Source organism: Crocodylus porosus, unplaced genomic scaffold (assembly GCF_001723895.1).
Source record: "Crocodylus porosus isolate Cpor-Errol unplaced genomic scaffold, CroPor_comp1, whole genome shotgun sequence".
NCBI classification, from domain to species: Eukaryota; Metazoa; Chordata; order Crocodylia; family Crocodylidae; genus Crocodylus; species Crocodylus porosus.
In genome coordinates this window covers 33,174,652-33,180,808 of record NW_017728931.1, presented here as the reverse complement: position 1 = coordinate 33,180,808, position 6,157 = coordinate 33,174,652, and positions in this window count along the sequence as shown.

Here is a 6,157-nt window from a genome sequence, read left to right as displayed (position 1 = left end):
GGTTCAAGCGCCTACATTGAACACCTTCAAGAGTAAATTGGATGCTTATTTTGCTGGGATCCTATGACCCCAGCTGACTTCCCGCCCTTTGGGCGAGGGGCTGGACTTGATGATCTCCCGAGGTCCCTTCCAGCCCAAATGTCTATGAAATCTATGAAATTAAAGCACCTGTTCACCACCTCAGGCTGGATTTTCTGAGATGCTGAATACCCAACACCCCAAATGGAGTCAGTGTGCTCTGTGTTTGTTGTCTCCTCAGATCAGAGGTGCTCAATTTACAAAAGAAAAAAGGGCATTTTATTTTTACTTGGGGGGGGGGAGGGAAGGAGATGGGAGAGGTTTGTTTGTTTGTTTAATTCTCCCCAGAACAAAAATTCAAGCTCAGTTATTTCCCCTTTTTCGTAATAACAACTAATAAAACCACCAGGCCTTCAATAATGTTGTCACTGTATTTACAAAAATATAACTGGAAAGTAATAACATATTCTGTTGATGCTACACAAAATGGAAGAGAACCCCATCCCCTTTTCCTTATCTGCATTGACTCCTCAGGTCTTACAGCATCAGAATTCCTTGTCTCTCTAAACTCAGTAGATTTTCCACTGAATACACACCTGGGAAGCAGATCTGAACCAAATAGTTTCTCCTCAGATTGCTTTAGCTACATCCAGAGTCTCTGAAGAGGGGCTTATGCTCAAATAGATTGCAGCAGTGAATTATACTGCCAGACAGGATAAACACCCTTAAAAGCTGCTTTCTTCCTAGCCTTGCTCATAGCCACTAGCACAAAATTACTTCCCAACTGAGAAGGCATAGGGGAGTGAAGGAGGAGGAGCTCTAGTTTTCAGGAGGATAGATGTTGCTATGTACAAGGTTTCTTGCACAAAAAAGAAGTCAGACAGAATATATTCACTCCAATCAGTCCCGTCCCACAATGCTTCATTCCTTACTTATCCACAGGGTATAAGCAGCTTCAGGCATGGTTTTGTAAGGTATGAAGACAGGCTTCTTTGAACCTTGCCCATTCTGGCTCTTACAGTCCCCAAAACAATGTTGCTAATGGAGACAGCTAGCTGGTCAGGATGGCAAAGGGCCTGTCAGATTTCTCCAGGTGGAAACCCACAGCAACATCCTTTCCCTCATGGGTACATAAAGTAAGGCAGACAACCAAACATAATCACCAATGCTTTGGTAAGCCAGCAACTGAAGAGCAGAGACTGGCAGAGAAGGGAAAGAGCAATAAAAGACAGATATACAAGAGGGACACAAATGAATAGTGCACAGCAAGAGTGAAAGGGAGGGAGCTAAGAACACCTAACTGAGAGGACATGTATAAAAACCAGACCCCGAGCATCTTCCCCGAGCTGTGATCTCAACTGCTGTTTAACATAAAAACCTGAAAGAAGAGGTTGTACATTCATGCTGGGGCTCACAATAGCACTGGAGCCTTCTACGTGTGAATGTTTGCGTGTATAAGCAAGAGGGCAATAGGACATCCATGTGTCAAAGGTAGTACAACTGAAGCCCACACGTGGCAGGGAGAATACCAGTGTCAGTGATGAGGTCTGGGTATGCCAGCAAGCGTGTAGTACTGCCAGCCTCAAGAACCACAAAACACCAGGATCAACTTAAAACATCAAGAGCTTTTGTTTTGTTTTTTCCAAATATTAATTGTTGATGCCTTTTTCTTTGTTCTACATTGCCTTAAGCATTCATTCACTTAGCCTTTTGAAGTTTCACCCACAACTTGGAAGTCCAGAATTAATTCTTCCTTTCTTTCCTTCTTCCTGTCCTTTTTAAAGACAGCTAATCTTGCACAGATTCGTGTCTGTCACTACGGGCTTTAAGAAAAAACAACAAATACTGTGAGGCTTATGGTAAAATTGCAGAAGTTGCCTACAGTGGTGTAGGTAAGCGTCCAAAAGGGGAACATCAAGGTCGGTGTGGGTTTCTGACAGGCATGTCTACAGTAAATGTGTTGAAGAATGTGTATATTTGCTTATAACGTGAGCCCATGCCTCTGTGTGGCAAAATCTCAGTGAGTACTAGGTAAGTATTTTGCTTATAGAAGCTTAAAATGATGACTGTTCCTCACCATCCTGATTGACAGATGTCTCTGCTGGATGTGAGCATTAAATGAAGACTTTGATGCAAGGCACGGCTAAAGTCTGATGTCCCAAAGCAGTTTCTAAAAGCTCCTTTCACATAGCCTGATCCCCCAGTGGAGTAAAAGGGACAAAGCAGCAGGAAGGCTGTTCTTAAGGGGAAGGAGACTGGGCAGAAGGTAGAGACAATCAATGACAGCATCCCCTTCTCTTTCACCAAGCAAGGAGAGAGAGCAGGGTGCAGATTCTCCTCATCTGTGGCCACAAGCACACTGCAGGATCTGGCAATCAGCTTCTTCTGGCTCATTAACCCAGGCTGCTGCTCTGTACAGAGATCAATGTGTCATCTAATAGGAAGAAGCTTCTCAGCTCTGCAGCATTTTACCCACTGATGGTTCACATGATGTGTATAGGCATATCCATCAGCATAACAGCATGAAACAATTCTCTGGGGGTTGAACTAAGTGAATCTCCCCCACTTAATCTCTATTATGGATTTGGATTTCTGTATAGGATTAACTATTGAAACCACTGAATCCTACACACGGGTCGCTATTGTTCATGGGTATTGATAATCTTTATGGTTTAGTTGTAGGATATTTGGACTCTTTTCAGTGTGAATTGCCTTTTCAAGAAATACAGCTTTGTCAATCCCCACCAAAAAGTGTGAGGAAGCCTGCCAATATACCATAGCATCTCTTACTGACCTCCGTAACTCATCCAGCGAGGCAGGGGAGGGGAGGGGAGGTTCAGTCCTCATAGTGCTATACCCCATGAGAGGAAAAAAACAGTGCAGAAAAAAATAATAAAGTTGAGAGGAAGAATGCAGCCACATCACTCATTACAACAGTACACTATATTTTCTTCAGAGGGTTTGGGAGGTTAGAGGGAAATTCTTAGTGGTTCACAAGATAAAACAGCCTGAAAGCTACTGCTGTACCACTTTAAAACAATTTCAGACACTCTAGGCAGAGGCAGGCTTAAGAGATTGAAAAAAAAAAAAAGAGATTCATCTTCTCCCTGAAATCATCCAGGGATATAAAAAGATGACCAGGACACCAAATGAGTCAGGATGGCAGAGGTCCCTCTTCCTGGCTTGAAAGCTTCCTGTTGCGGGTAGGCCTGGATTTTCTAATGGTAGGTTAGTTGTTACAGCTGAGCACCAACATAGATTACAGCACATTTGGGAAACAAATGTTTCAGGCCTTTGCTTGAGCAGGGATTGAGGAATAAATTCTGCTCATTTTACATTGAATGCAAACATGTTCAATGGCTGTAATGGCATTGCTCATTTAATGTAGTTAGAATTATAATTAATTTAATTTAGTAAGAGCTATCTTGAGTCAGGCTCTTTGGGGACTCAGAGTTCCTTGATCCCATCTCTGAGAATGACCTTATCTATATTTGAATTTCCTTGGGTGATCACAGCTCACCAGAGCACAATCCTTTCAAAGACACTTAGAACAAGGCTACTGATAAGGAAGCTAACTGTGCAAAAGGAATGTTAAATGCCACTTAACTTGAATGTGAGGAATACAGAGTTCAAGTGTTAACATGGGTGAGTGACATGAATAGTACTTGTGAGCTATTTAAGGTTCTGATTCCAATCTCCAAAGACATCACCAGTCATATTCCACTCTCTCTATTCACCTCACCATGACCTTCCTCTACATTTTTCAGGGACATCGATCACTTAGTTTTTCAATTCCCAGAATCAACCCATCATGCTCCTTCCCAATGCACACTTAGTTTTCCTCTGCTGGGTGGCCTGCCAGTATCCCTTCACTACTACACTGAAGGATGGTACATCCTACACTGAAATGCAGGACCAAGAGTATCAATTTCTAGCAGAATCCTTTCAACTTCTCCTCTTCCCCCTCCTTCAAATTTTAACCAAAGCTCTCAACATGGGGTTGTTAGAACTACTTTCTTTAACCAAAATAGTAGCAGTAAATTTTATTACTGAAATTAAGTTATCACGTATGATAATTAATAATTATTAATGCGTATCACTAGTCTTATTTACTATGACTACTACAAATATTATTCCTTTGCTCTTTACTAGGGTCTTTCATCTTGAAGCATTAAAAAAAATATTAGCCAAGTCATAAATTGACCAGTCCTTCTGTGATATATGGGAAACAGCACCACTCCCAACTTATTACCTGCAATTTGAGACACAGAGGGCCTGTCTACACAAGATGCTAAATGCACAGTAGACTATTTCTACTGCACATTAGCACAGCAGGCAAAAACATGCCACTAGTGCCGCGTAAGAGACGTGTGCCAGCGCCACTGTGCAGTAGTGCCGATTATGGTGCATTGCTACTATCTGTTATTACAGGTACTAAACTTAATGTGGCGCATTAATGAGTAGATGTGCCCAGAGAGATCAAATTTTACGGGTTTAGGTAACGGCAGGAGTTCTTCACCCAATCAGCTTCATACCTAAGGAAATTTGGTTTAATTTTCACATCTGAAATTGATCTAATCCAAGCAGGCTTGGAATGACCTGTTTTTTGGCCAAACCTACCCGATTTAGATAGAACGGAAGGGGGGGGGGTGGCGGTGTGTGTAAGTAAAAGGTTTACCTGAATTATTTAAAAAAGATCTAGACATCCCTTTGACTAGCCAAAAAATGAATGCAAACAAAATTTGTGCAGCCTATGCTAAGGCTTAAAAGCATGTTAATTAAACCATATTTGCCAACACATTTTGAAACTGGAAAGCAGCCCTTTTAGGGATCCATCATTTGAAAGGCAGAAGGATATAGATTTAAGCAGTTTGGAGTTTCAAAAAGTTCCAGAGGCCTTGACATTTAAGGATGTCAGACTGCCACTAAAATCACAGCAAGTCACTCTTCAGAGATAAGCATTATGAAAACTTACAGTCAGAACCACCTCAGAGAATTTGAAGTGCAAAAAAGCCTGACTGAATCTTTTCTTCATCTATTAAAAAAGAGCAGTGTTTCCCAAATTGTGGCCTGTGACCTCAAGTGGGGTCGCAACATCAACAGATGGGGTCAAGAGGGTAAGGGGCTGTGGGTTGGGACTTAGGGGCCATGCTGAGGAAATGGGGTCATAAATAGGGTCATGATGAAGAAAAGTTTGGGAAGCACTGAACTACAAACTTACTCTCCCTTAAACAGATGGTCCTCCTGGCTCAGGCTTCACTTAAAGCTGTAAAACTCAGGGAAGGAAGCAGTCAGGTTTCTCCTAGATGCCCTTCTCTCAGTGCTGAAAAGTAAACAAGTAGATGCAAATACCCGTAGATTAATTAGAAACCCAATCTCAGTTTCTTCTGCACCCCGCATTGCTCTGATGCTACCTGAATGAGCCGAAACAAACAAGGAAGAAAAGGAAGAAAGTGGCAGAGAACCAATATGCAAGAGTAAATACACTATGTAAATTCATTTTACACATACTTCGTCAAAGCTTCCAATGCAACTACAAAAAAACTAGAGGAAGATCCATGGGTGACTGGTGCCTCCCAAGTCTGGGGGACACCAGATCACCTGATCCCCTGGCAGCCAAATCCCCAACCAGGGGCAAGAGAGGGTCCCCCAGCGGCCGATCACTGAGCCAGCAGCAAAAAACCAGAAGTGCGCTTCCGCCCGTACTTTCGGTTTTGCAGCTGATGCTTCCAGGGGGTGCACCCATGTGCAACCCCTATGTGTCGCCAATGGGGAGATCCAACTCCCCTTTTCACCTAAAAACTCAAAACCACCATCAAATAATTTCCTACAAGAAAAACTACAGAACTTGATTTCCCCACTATCCAACCCAGGGACTTTTTACATGCTCCCTAAAATCCACAAATAAAGGAACCCAGACAAACCTATAATAATATTCAACCAAGGAACCCTGACTGAGGAAATAGCAGGTTTAACTGAATCCATCCTAAAACTTCTTGTCACCCAACGAGCGAGTTTTGTCCAAAACGCAACAGACTTTCTATGAAACCTTAAAGACATTACCACCTTCCCAGCAGTACTCTCCTAGCCACCATGGATGTTACCAGCTTATATACCAACATCCCACACCAGGATGGCA